Genomic DNA, 14837 nt, shown 5'->3' with positions numbered 1-14837 from the left:
CTTTGATGTGACAACCCTGCAACATCCTTTGCATTTTTAAGGAAAATATGAAAATGTGGCATTTGTCTGCCTCTTCCAGCTCCAGAGATTCCCTCTCATGTGGTGTGAGCACAGGCATCTGTCACTGTACAAATATGACAGCCCAGCTCATCGTCTCTTCTGGCTGAGCTGCCAGGGCACCTCATTTATCTCCTGTGGCAGCAGGTGGAGTCTGGGTGCTTTGTGTACTCCTGGAGCAGTCTTCGTGAAATGACCCAGTCTCTGCGAGCTCACTCCACGTGGGCAGGAGTAGAAAGGTGAGGTTTCTTCCAGAATCAGTTTAAACTGGACACTGCAGGTTTCAGGACCAGTTACCACTGACCCCTTCAGCAGGGATATTCTCACTTCCCTCTACCCATCTTTCATAATCCCGGAGTCCCCAATTATGTCTCCTGATAGCAAATGAAGCTATGGATGTGAAAGCTCTTTGAAGACAGCTGAGTTCCTTATGATGTCAAGGTCAGAATCCAGAACATAGCTATCAGCTACACATTTCAGAGAAAATTATTCTAATTGACAAACAAGAACAACAACAAAAGAGCAGGCTGCGGTCACACAACGGAGAGAAATGTGAAGTTGAATGTCAGCTCTAATCGCCGTGTGAGCACGGGCAAGGCCCTTGAATACTGATTCTCCATTTTTTCAGTTGTCAAAAACGGGGATAGAGCTGCCTCCACTAAATAAGGTAACCTTTGCAAATTGCCAGGCCCATGTAAAGACACTCAGTAGATGCTTGCGGTATCTGTTAAACAACCAAGGAGAGTCTGATGTACTCGCTGGCTCAGGCTCCGGCTGCCTGCTGAATCAAGAAGTCACTGCTCCAACTGCTGGTTCCAAAACCATGCCAGCATTGCTCCAATTCTCACCAGCCAAAATTGATGTCTCACACACTCCTCTCTCCCCCTTGCCTCAGTTCCAACTCCAAGCCTCATGTGAGTACATCTGACTGGCAGAACCTAAATCACAGCCAGAACGTCAGCTGCAGGAGAGGATACAGCCTCTGCAGAACAGGAAAACATGCACCAACGAGGCTAGAATGGCTGATAAATGAGCCAATCCACAATTCCTGCACATTCTATGTGGTAAGCTAAATTTTGACCCCCGTGACATTTGCCGCCTGGTGTCATGCCAGTCGATATGTTTGTTACATTACGAGACAAAAAGGACTTTACAGATGACCTCAAGGTAGTGGGATTGTCCTGGATTGTTTGGGTGGGCCCAAGGTAATGCTTAAAAGCAGAAGAGGGAGTAGAAGATATGACAGAGAGATTTAAAGTGTAAGAAGCTCTTGACTCATCCCCACCATTGCTGACTGGAAAATGGAGGAGACCAGGTGGAAACAGTGAGAAGGTACTGACTTCTTGCCAACAACCTGAATGAGCTTCAAAGCTGATTCTCCCCACCCAAGAGCCTCAAGATAAGAGCTCAAGCCAGCCACCATCTTGATTTTGCCCCTGTGATACCCTGAACAGAATGCCTAGTTGGGACTGCCTCGCCTTCTGAACCTATAGAATTGTGATAATAATAAATGATGTTGCTTTAAGCTCTAAAATGTGTTGTAATTTGTTATGGCAACGATAGAAAGCTGATACGTTCTCCATCCCATTGCCGAGTTTGATGCCTTAGTATCACCTTCTACTCCTCTTTCTTCATCACCCCCGCACAATAAACTCACCATCAAGTCCTTTTAATGCTCCCTGAGAATGGTCTCTCATTCATCCTTTCCTATAGCTATAGCCATTCCTACTGCCCTGGCTCAAAAATCTTTCTCTGGGGCTATTAGAACAGTCTCTTAACTGCTTACCCACCACGTGACCCTCCCAGTACTTGTCAAACTGCTCCACATCCATCAGTTATCCTAACAGAGTACTGATGCTGCACATTTCTGAATTATTTATTTACATATTTACAACAAGAGTATGTTTCTTTTGTAATGAAAAGAAATAAGATTACATCACTATCCTATCAGGAAAAAAAATCAAAACAAAATGAAAATTTGTTCCTTTATTCACTCAGCAAATATTTACTGAGTGTCTATTAAGTGTTAGGCGCTAGAAACACAGTGAGAGAGTGGAGTGATAGAGCCTGGCAAGCTGTTCATTAAACCCATTTCCTCTATTCCTGGGCACACAGACTACATTTGCCAGACTCCCGTGCAGTTCGGTGCGGCTATATGACTGCATTCCAATCAACAGAATGTGAGCAGAAGTGCTATGTGTCACTTCCAGGTCTGGCCCTCAACATCTATCTTCGCACAAGCTATTTTCCTTGCTCTTTCCCCTTCTGCCAGGTTGATACAGAAGAGCATAGCAATGCTGAAGGTCATGTGTTAAAGATCATGGAACATCAAGAACAAACAAACCTAGGTTCTTAAATCAATACTTGGAGTAGAGTCACCGCTCAATCAAAACTACAACTTTGGATTGTTTGTGAGCAAAAAATAAACTTCTGGTAGATTGTGCTTGGACCAATGTAAATTTTGGAGTTTATTTCTTATAGCAGCTAGCGTTATAGTGTCAGCACTCATGGCACTTAGAATTCTAAACTTCTCGTGAAGGGACTTGTATTAAGTTCCAGCTTTATTTCTTTCTTTTTTATTTTTATTTTTTTGCGGTGCGCGGGCCTCTCACTGCTGCGGCCTCTCCCGTTGCGGAGCACAGGCTCCGGACGCGCAGGCTCAGCGGCCATGGCTCACGGGCCCAGCCGCTCTATGGCATGTGGGATCTTCCTGGACCGGGGCACGAACCCGCGTCCCCTGCATCGGCAGGCAGACTGTCAACCACTGTGCCACGAGGGAAGCCCCCAGCTTTATTTCTTACCATGCCTCACTATATACTCTATTCCTACCTCAACAGACACAACAGGTCTTTCCTAATTCCATGCATTTGTGCATATTGTTCTAGTCTCCTAAAAAAAAATTGTCCTTACCTTCTTATCCTGGATAATCATTCAAAATCTGGTTCAAGCATTACCTTTCTAGTAGCTCATACATGTTGCACTATAATCTGTGGTATATAATAGATATAGTGACCATCTCAGAACTATGTTTTCTTCCTCACTGAATATCAGTGCCTGGTATATATATATTAGGTGATCAATAAATCTTTGTTAATTGACTGAATTTGCTGTAAGTCTTCATGTATGATGTATGCCATTAACCAACATCCTTTATATAACTTCTCCCTATTCCTTATAGTATATTTGATGCATAATAGCATATCTAGTACCCTGACTCTACATCTCTCCAAGCGTGCAACCTGACTTAATCTCCATGCATCAGCTCAACCTCACCCCTGACTCTGGGACAAATCCTGGTCCCAGGCATGAAGGTCCTAGAGTGCTCGCTTACTCAGCTGCTGGTTCCACTGCAACCTTGATGTCCCAATCTCTCATCATCTGGATTCTCTGCCTCATAACCATGTCTCCCAAAGACTAGGCATCCTGACTTTAACCTTGAACCTCAGTAGATAAAATGTTTCCCTTATACCCCAGTCCTCTTGTAACTAAGTCTCCGATATATGCCATAGCTCTCCAACAAATGGCTTCAAATCGGACTTCCACCAATTTCCTGCCACATTAATTCCTTGGATAGATAACCCATGTACAGACTACCATTTGAGCCCTGCCAAACAATACTACTGTTCCATCTCTCTTTTCCCACTTGGAATGATCTTCCATATTTAAGATCTGTTTTCCAGCTGTCTACAGGTACAGGCAAGTAATATATAAATGAGGCAGATACGTTATGACGTTATGAGACATCAGGGATTGGTGGGAATTGGATTCAATCATGCCACTGTTTGAATATTCATTGGATTCTAATAGGTTGCCCAGTACAGCGAATAGGTGATTAGTGATCCATAAGGTTCTTCAAGGCAGTCTGCTCTTGAGCAGTATTAATATTTCTAATAGTGCAGTATTTTTCTACTTGATTTTCATATGAATTAATAATATTTGTATTATGGTACTCTCCATTAGCAGGCTTTCGAAAGTGAGATACAGTTGGCCCTCCATATCCACACAGATACAGAGCACTGACTGCTCTGTGCCATTTTCTATAAGGGACTTCAGCATACATGGATTTTGGTATGGGGGGGTGTCCCAGAACAAATCCCCCATAGATACCAAGGGGAAACTGTAATTCTTTTCTGGTGTGTTTGTTATAAAAAGTAGTAATTCACAGCTCCTAACGCCCAATAAATATTTAGTGAAAAAGCAAATGACAAAATGATTGAATAAGTTAGAGAAAATGTGGCAAATGGCCCACTGAGGTTTTTTTTTTTTTTTTTTTGGCGGTACGCGGGCCTCTCACTGTTGCGGCCCCTCCCGTTGCGGAGCACAGGCTCCGGACGCGCAGGCTCAGCGGCCATGGCTCACGGGCCCAGCCGCTCCGCGGCATGTGGGATCTTCCCGGACCGGGGCACGAACCCGTGTCCCCTGCATTGGCAGGTGGACTCTCAACCACTGCGCCACCAGGGAAGCCTCTATTGAGTTTTTGACTTCCAAAAGAAATCTTTTGGCCTCTTAGTGGCCTCCAAGCAATACGAAGCACAATCATTGATTATAAACTGTATTTCTTATCCTCAAATGCATTTTAAACACACACACACACACACACACACACACTCCTCAGGCACAAGGTGTGTGGATACATGAGTGAGTAGTTCTTAACTACTGCTTGTTCTTTTCACTGGAAGAGTTTGGGTATCAGCACTAGTTGGGAACCAGTTAGTATGAAGTTGTGGAATATTAAGCCAGGAGGCCTGGAAAGTTCATTCATGGAATTAATAAATATGAATAGAATACTCTGTTCCCAGCCTGACCTCTGTCCCGGTCAATGTGAAACTAGTGAATGTAAAACTAGGCTAGGAGAAGTACCGTAATGGAGAAACAGAGAGAACAGGGAAATGGAGAAGAGGTAGATCAGACAAATGTTCATGAAACCCAGGAGAAAAAAGAGAAAATAAAGTGTAAAGGGCCTTAGATCCTGAGGACAAATCAAAAAAAAAAAAGGTTGCATGCCCACAAGGTATCTTAATAGCAATGATGGATTTTAAAGTCTCTTTGTAAATATTTAATATAAAGTTGCCATGATTATGAGTATTAAATGAATAAACACCATAGAATCACAGATTTTAAGAACTAGTAAGCTTCCTAGAGATTACCTAAAATTGCAACACTTAACCCCCTCCACCTCTGCCAGCACTCCAGAAAAAACCTCACCTGACTCTACTGTTTTCTCTTTTCCATGGTATATATCACCTTCTAACATAAACATCTTATTTACTATGTTTATTGTTTGCTGTTTGCCCTCCCACTTGAAACGAGAATGGAAATCTCATGAGGACAGAGACCTTGGCCTGTTTTTGTTCACTGAGATGGCCCAAGCACCTACAACAGTACCTGACACATAGAAGCTACTCAACCAACATTTGTTGAACTAATAAAATCCAACTAACAGCCTCCCCCTTTTTACAGTTGAGGAAACTAAGTTCCTAACAACTTCAGTGTCTTTCTTGACATCACACACCTTGTCAGCAACATAAGTATGTCTAGAGGCCAAGTCTACTTCAGTTTGACACTGTGGTTCTAAATAAAGGAATGAAAATCAGTTTAAGTGACCCCCATTTCCCCCCTTCCTCTCAACCCCCCTCCCACACTCTCTCTACCACTGACAGGTAATAGAACTCAAAGGCTGCTTTCCTCCTAAACAGCCCCTATACATCATAAAACCTTGGGTAGTGGCACCGTGCATCAAGCAAGAAAAATGCATTCATATGGTACAAAATGGAAAGTTTCGTGACATTTTCAGAAAAATGTACTCTTTCCTTTTGAAGTACCCCCAGTAGCATATCATTATGCGAGCTGCCTTATCCAGCTATAGTCGTTCGCTCGCTGTCCCATGGGTCGGGTAGCAAACCAACATGTTGGCCGGGCAACTTTCTAAATACATTTGCTCGCTTTCCTGAGCTGCACTCAGATCTGTGGCTTTATTTCAAGGTGAAGAACAAAAGAGTTTGTTTGACATTTTTGCTAATGATTTGTAGAAAAATATCCTGTAAACTACAGAGCTGGGAACATCCCCTAATCCAATTGTCAACAGGGATAATGTCACAAATTCTCTTTGTTAAACCAATTTCCTGACTTTTCCTGGTATAATTAGCTCTGGGTCTTCTATCAGGGTTGAGCTTTCTAATTGTAGCAATTCTAAATACATCAAAATGCATTCACACTTGGGGTTTACTGCCCTACCTGAGTTGCTTTTGCATCTGTTATACAGAAATAAAGCCACATATTTCCTGCACACACTAGGCAAAGAGGAAGTGATATTTTTAGAACAGAAGCAATAGAAATAATTCAGCTGCAATTTCTCCTTTGCATCTGAGTTAGCAGTAGAATCTCTGGGCACAAGAGGGAATCATATCTTCCAAAATACTGCTATATGTGTGTGTTGGAGAAGGGTGGTTTGGGGAATTGGGGAAAGAGAAAGGGCACACAAGAGAAGCACTAGGAAACGAGAAAGTGGGGCACAGGCAAAACCTTTACTGATGACCTCAACCCAGAAGCTGCTTCCAGAATATATGTGACATCGGCATATGTTTTTACTGCTACAAGGTGACAGAAAACACCCACACTTGAAACCACACTGGTTATGTGCCTGCCAGTGAGTAAAGGGAGAACAAATCCTGTCCCCGTATGAGAACAGTCTTAGGGACATTCTTTTTAATTATGCCAGGTCCCCTTTGAAAACAGGAGCGAAAGGGATTTCCCCCCATGCTGATGTGCCTGAGTTAGTGGGTTAGGCCTGACCACAGACAGACAACTTGACGTAACAGCACTGGCAAATCATATTTCTTGGGATTTTCATCAAAAAAAAGTCTGTGTGTCCTTCATGAATAACCTAAGAAAGCCCCTCTGCAGCCTTGGCAATACAAGCTTTCATCTTCCCTCAGAACTCTCAGGCCCTATTCATCCTCCTGACCAAAGCAATCTTCGCGACCTGAAAATAATCATCCACCTGCGTATGGTGCCTTACATCTCACAAACTTTCACACACACACCATTAGTCTGCTTGATCCGTAAAGATCATCTATAAAATATTCAAAATCCAACCACTTCTTACCACGTCTACTGCTGCTACCTGGTCCAGATCACCATGATCTCTCCCTTTACTTATCACAACAGTGTCCTAATGGGTTTCCCAACTTCTACCCTTGCCCCTCTACCATCCAGTCTCAAAACTGCATCCCTTTTTAAAACTTATATTATGTCACTCTTCTACTCAAAACCTTCCTTCGGCTTCCAATTTCACTAGGACCTGCAAAACCTACATGATCAACACCCTCCATTACTCCTTGACTTCATCTCCGATTCCTCTCCACCTCATGCCCTTCACTCCACAATGGCTTATTTGCTGTTCCTTGATCATGTAAGGTGTATTCCTCCTTTTAAACCTTTGTTCTAGTTGTTTGTGGCAGAAATGATCAATTCTGTTCCTGTGTGAGAAATCCCACAACCTCCTCCTTAACTTCAATGATTCACTAGACAGAATCACAAGTCAAGAGCAGGTTACGGCTAAGATTTATCACAGAAGATAGAGAGCAAAAACAGCAGGAAAAAGATACGCATTAACAGGTCCAGCATAGACTTCTCATGTCCTTCCTCATCCAAGGCCACACGGAATGGGATTTTTTCTCCGACAGGGAACTGCAGGGACAAGTGTAGAATGTCCCTGCCAAGGCAAATCCATTTGAGTCTCAGGGTCTTAGGCTTCTGTGGGAGTTTGGTCACGTAGGCACATCTTGCTAGCAATCAGTCATGGCAACTGAAACTCAGGACCAAAACAATGCAACCAGGTGTACATCATCAATCTTTGTGCAAAGCAATGCTGGCAAGCTACTATGGAATGGTCTATTTCTCCCAGGTGTACACAACAAAATAATCAATCCAACAGTGATATAAAGAACATTCTGAGAGCTACATTCCCAGAGGTTGGCCAAGAGTAAATCCGAGACACTTGGAGACATTCAAGGAGTGAGCAATCAGACCTGCTGTGTTAACACTTTCTTCACACTCTCTAATCTTGCCATGCTTCCCTGTAGTGAAGTATATCTCCCTACCCCTGATAAACTTAAATGCTATAATTAAGTCTAGAGAGAAAAAAGTATTTAAAGAATTATGGGAGTGACTATTGGCCACATAACATGATCAAAAAATAAATGTTTGTGCTTGTCAGAGCCTCTAATATATTAGGGCTGTTTGTTGGTGCAGCAGAAGCTAATACATCATTCCTTCTGTCTGAAATGTTCTCCCGCAGATATGTCTTGGCTTATTCCCCCATCTCCTTCGTCTTTACTCAAATCTCATATTCTCCATGAGGTCTAAAACTGATCACGCTGTGTAATATTGTAATCAGCCCCCAAACCCCTCCTGCAAATTTCTGATTCCTTTAACCTGTTCTATTTTTTCCCTTAGCACTTATCACCTCCTAATATACCATATAATTTACTCATTCATTATGTCTCCCCTCCCCGACCACTTTCTCTCTGCCACTCCCACCCTGGCTAAGCTCCAAGAAGGCAGGAGTATTTGTATGCTTTGTTCACTGATTTATTCAAAGAACCGCAAATTGTGCCTAGGACATAGTGGGTGCTCAATAAATATTTAGCATTTATTGAATAAGGTAGGTAGAGCATGTCAGGGATTATTACTCCCATTTTTTCTTCCAGTTTTATTGAGAAATAGTTGACATACAGCACTGTATCAGTTTAAGGTGTACCGCATATCGATTTGACTTACATACATCATGAAATGATTATCACAGTAAGTTTACTGAACATCCATCATCTCATATAGATACAAAAGTAAAGAAATAGAAAAAAATATTTTTGCTTGTGATGACAACTCTTATTCTCTTAACAGCTTTCATACATAACATACAGCTGTGTGAGTTATCTTTATCATGTTGTGCATTCCATCCCTAGTACTAATTTATCTTGTAACTGGAAGTGAGTACCTATTACTGCCTTCGTGCAATTCCTCCTCCCCCACCCCCCGCCTCTGGTAACCACAAAGCTCATCTCTTTTTCTATGAGTTTGTTTGTTTGTTTTTGAAGTATAACTGATCTACAACACTATGTTAGTTCCTGGTACACAACATAGTGATTTGATATTTCTACACATTTCAAAATGATCACCGTGATAAGTCTAGTTACCATCTGTCATCATACAAAGATATTCCATAGTTATTGACTATATTCCCCACACTGCACATTTCATACCCGTGACACATTTATTCTGCAACTGGAAGTCTGTATCTCTTAATCTCCCTCACCTATTTCTCTCCTCCCCCACTCTCCTCCCCTCTGGTGACCACCTGTCAGTTCTCTGTATCTATGACTCTCTCTGTTTAGTTATGTTTGACCGTTTGTTTTGTTTATTAGATTCCACATATAAGTGAAATCATACAGTATTTGTCTTTGTCTGACTTACTTCACTTAGTGTTAATACCCTATAGGTTCATCTATATTGTTGCAAATGGCATGATTTCATTCTTTTTTATGGCTGAGTAGTACTCCACTGTGTGTGTGTGTGTGTGTGTGTGTGTGTGTGTGTGTGCATCACATCTCCTTTATCTATTTATCCCCATTTTTAAGATAAGTTAATTGAGGCACAGAGAAGTTAAATGACTCAGGCAAGTCATTTATTCAGTGCATAGAGCTGAGTCTAAAACCATTCAGTAGAATAACTTAATAAGCTGTGACCACGAAAAGGACAAATCCAAAGTAATATATTAAACTGAATATAATTTTAATATATAAGGAAATTACATGATTTTACAATTATGAAAGATTGCAAGATTCCATCAAGTTCAAAGATCTTTAAAATTAAATGGAAAAGACATTTACATCTTAGGATACCTTCAGTTCAAAGATCATAAGAGTTTGAAGGAAAATAAATGTAATGATAATAACAGTTAATACTTATATAGAACATACCACGACCCAGGGGCTATTAAAAGAGTTTTACATACATTAAAATAGTTAATCCTCATGACAAACCTATAATGTAGTTTCTGGTATTATCCACCTTTTACAGATTAGGAAACTGAGGCACCAAGACTTGAAGTTCCTTGTCCAAGATCACACAGCTAATAAGTAGTGGAACTGGGATGTGAATCCAGTAATCTGACTCCAAAATCCATGCTTGGGCACTAAGCACTATGACATGTCTTAAGAAGCACAGAAGTGTAAGTGATCAACTTGGGTGGAAAGTGATGAATTTCTTTGAAAAACAAAAAATTAGGTAATATGAGTTAGGAGACCTATTCCCTTTTAAGTAGAGTCATTTGAGACATATGGGCTCAGAATGACAGCATGAGTGGTCCAAAGACCTGCAGCTCCAGTTCTCATACCTGGCCAACAACTCTGGTTGTAAGTAACCATAGGAATTTGGAAGTGTCACTGTTTTCTTTACTGAGTACAGATCTTTTAAATGTGAGAAGATTTAGAGTGAAGAAAATAAAGGTTTGGGAGAATCAAATTATGTTATTATATTTTTGTACATATTTGATATCTATGTACTTGCTATTTTAAGAAAATTTGGCCTTTTAGAGTGACAGCCTTGAAACTTCAAGTTAAAATGTGGAACTGAATAACTGATTATACTTATGATTTTAAGTGGAGTTCTACTGTATTCTTTAATACTATCAGAGCACCTAAGAGGACTTTTGGTTCACAATATATATAAATACAATTTACTATGATTTGTTTAATACTCTAGAGGTTTTGTTTATCAAGCTATTAAAAGACTTAAGAAAGGAAAGTGGATACCATATATTAAATTTATCAACGCAGTTTAAAAATATCTGAAGGCGTTTAATCAACTAAGTTGGCAAATGGCACTATACATTATTTAAAAGCCTTATGAAGGACTATTAAAATCTATTAGATTTATAAAGAAAATAACAAGATTTGTATGCAGAACTCAAAAGTGAAGAAAAAACTAGGTTGGGGGATTTAAAACTTTAATCAATTGAATATTTAAAACGCTAAGAAAACTTCTGAATAGTCTGCCTCAAAGTGACCAAAATTTCACTTCCAAACACCTAGGCTCTTTGAACTGGGTCCAATGTCCCCAGGCCATCACCATGTTCTCAGAAATCACACATCACAGCTTTACACTTTTATGAGATAGGGAAGGAAAACTTTCTTTACTCCCCAAGCTATTTCCTTACAAAATTAGAATGGATGAATTTTCCCCCACCAGGAAAATTGGTTGTAACTAGTCCGTTCTGCAGTATCAGGCCAGACTGGGCAGATATAACCTACGGAACAAGGCGGCATTTGTAGGAAAACCTCTGAGATGTTTCTAGCAACTTCCATGAAATGCAGGAACCTTCAAGGATAAGGAGGATATATTTATGCTTCTCTCCACATCCTTTCCTAACCCACAGTCAACTTTGCCAATAAATTATCTTAATGATTTAGCTAAATGAAAGTTTTGCAAATGCTGTAATACAGCCCATTTCTGTGCAACTTTTTTCCCCTGGGGATGAAGTTATTCAGTGTTCCTTGGCTCTGGTAATTCATATCCTCAAGAATCAGCACTCTGGACCTCAGTGGTATTGATCTGTTTGAATCTTTGGATTGTTTTTAATGTCACAACCCCAGGAGGGTGGTTTGTGGCAAAGAAATCTACCTCCATTAAAACTCGAGGTATCAATTCACTAAAATAATTTTCTTTTAGGTTACCGGTGAAGTGAGGGAAAAGTTTTTCTAAGTCTTTTCTAGTTGAATCATATATATGAAGAACTACCTTCTGAAAGCCATGAAGGATGCTCCCTAAGTAAAGAATATGCCATTCTTCAACCATGAATCTTATAAATCAGCATATACCCAGGTATCTAATGTATAATGAATGTGGAAGGTTATTTAAATTCAGAAAGGTATAGCTATGTTGCACACATCATAAGATAAATTTAATTGTGAATGTGTATGTGAGAGCACAGAATTTGACATTTAATAGAATTCGTAACTCAATTCAAAGCCAAAAGCATATGTTTGGTGTGAGGTGAAATTCAACAAGTAACGAAAATTGAAAGATGTGGCACGGAAAGACCCGGACCTGAAAGTCTGTCTTTAACTCCTCTTGGGTAAGTCATTCACCTCTTTGAGTTTCAGATTCTTCATCTAGAAAAAGGTTGCAGGGATCTCTGACCTGCCTACCTCCCAAAGTTGTTATGAAGATCACATTCTCTCTGCACTTTATAAATAAATTATGGCTTTCCCTTCTCTGTAAAATACTGTGCAGTATTGATGGAGTTGCTCATATAAAACCGAAGCAAGGTTAACTGGCCAAATGCATGGTATGATATACACATTATTAACGTTTCCAATGATAATGTTTGAATCTTTTAAGAACTTATTGGCCCTAATCTAACTTTCTTCAGTGATTGTGTTGTCGAAGAACATTAAGTCCATTATGGTGGATGAAATCTTCCATTGACTAACCTGGTGTTAGGTCACAGAATGACAACATGATAACAAATAATGGATTAGATGCTGGATTCCATTATCACTTTTCTGGACAATGGAAATGAAACGTCTCAATTTTCAATTAGCTCTACTTTTACCTCACCAGTCTCCTTTAAAACATCTTTCCTAATTGCTCTGTATATGAGAGAAAGGCATCAATAACATTCAGATATGATATAGCCCATAATTTTGCAGGACTCAAAAAGATTTGCTAGCACACAAAAACTAATTACAGAGTTTATATAAGGGTCTCAGTCTTCATTAAAGACAAAACTATTATTATTTCCCCAGTTACTTTCTAATTGCACTCTTTATTATTGTTGACAAATTCAGCAGCTCAAGACTCAATTATGGAGAATGCTTATTGACTGCAACTCTGTCCCTATTAACTGTTCCTATTATAAAGAATTAACAAAACTGTCAGGTTCTCTCTCTAATTCATGAGGAATAGTTCTCTTGATGAATAAGAACTTGAACTATCTGATTAATATCCTCTTGGAAATACATTCTTTTAAAATGATTTTCAAGTCATAAACTGGCAATCTTCCTGTATTCTGAATTACAACTGAGATGATTCTTTTATTTTTGTATCTGACTTCTGTCACTGTGATTGAATTCAAGGTTGGTTATGACCTTTTGCATATACTGTATGACAGTCTGCTGATACAAAAAGCAGAGAATCAATAAAAATTGGTTTACACTCTATATCCTTCAATTATCATCTCTGCATGTGTGAAATACCACTCTGAATTGAGTGAAAGGGATAAAAGAACAGCAAGAGATGTAATGCAGAAGTCTTAGTGTACTATGTGCTGGAGCAGCAGACGAGGTCCTAGCTCCTAAGACTTGCACTTGTTTTCTCATCTCACCTTTACCATGAACTTCCACTTGGACATCCTAACCTTGGTTCCTTCTTCTAGTCATTGAGAAGTTATTACAAAGGCCCCTCCAGTTCTATAATATAACTTTATGCTTATATACATTTTCATAAAAGCAAAGGTGATACTGCTACAAGAAAGTGTTCTTTATCCTTTGTATTCCAAGTGTCCAGTTTGTGGTTTCTCTCTAGAACAGATCTATGTCTTGCAGTCAATAGTTCTTCTTTAATAACTTCTCAGTTTCCCCCAAAGTCACCAAAAGATCTTTATCACACATTCTGGAAGAATAAACTTAGATTAATAACAGTCAAAAATAAGAACCACATTAGACTAAAGGCCCCCCAAAAGGGCATTCAGTTTTTCTACCTGTACCTTCACAAATTATTAATACTGGCACATATAAATCATATCAATAGTTCTTATAAAAGAGAGAATTTATCTTTCTCACCTCGCACGATGTAGAAAATGGAGAAAAAGTCATCAAGTTCCCTTATAACATACATAACACTCACATCCCGTGCTCCAATTACCCAGATATTTCAAGAGAAAATGTGAGCAGAATAGACTCAGTTATGCTAAACCTGCTGTCACAGACTAGAAAAACTTTGGAGAGGAGATTCGAATACTTAGGTGGGAATAGGACTAAACTGAAAGGTCTTAGACAGCTCCAGAGTAGTGAACAGCACAGTGGATAAAGAACCAGAAACCTAGTTCAAGTCCTAGGTCTGCCCCTTTGTTGGTATGCAAAGTTCTTCACCATGGTGAGTCTGAGTTTAAAAAGAGGATGGTAATTCTGTCACCCTCACAGAATCATTCTCATGGACTGAATGAAATAAACGTCTGTGGGAGCACTATGGGCTATCAAAGTATTACGCAGTATGATTCCAACCCTGCAAATCTAAGAGCCTATGAAAAGTCCTTTGCCTCTTGACTATGGAATAGCTAGACTTTCCTACCCTTAACACTGAGCAATGTGGCTCACTGTAGAAGACCTAGATTCCATGTCCCAAATCATTCCTCACTATGTTTCCTTAGATGTCCTAAATCAGAAACCAGAAGCTTGGTAACACTCCCATTCAACTTCTCCCTTAACCACTAAGAGAAATCCAGAACCAACTAGAAACCTAGCTAGAAGAAAAAGAATAGCTAAAGCGAATTTTAGGCTGCCATATTAAATTGAAAGGCCTATGAATCAGATCTATAGAATGGTAAGTGTAAGTGGGCAATCTCTTTAGATGCACTCGGAGTCGGCTGGAACAGGAATGGATCTTTAAAGTTAGATCAGCAGAAGCACAGGAAAGGCTGACTGGGTTTGACAAGATGAAACTCTCTGAGAGAGAAACTGCAGATAGGTTTTTAAATTTCATTCAAAATATCTAAAATG

Source organism: Delphinapterus leucas, chromosome X, assembly GCF_059928025.1.
Source record: "Delphinapterus leucas isolate spDelLeu-1000000601 "Yukka" chromosome X, BTC_Dleu_Yukka2, whole genome shotgun sequence".
NCBI lineage: Eukaryota > Metazoa > Chordata > Mammalia > Artiodactyla > Monodontidae > Delphinapterus > Delphinapterus leucas.
The sequence above is the reverse complement of the archived record's forward strand: the minus strand, read 5'-3'. Positions refer to the sequence as shown.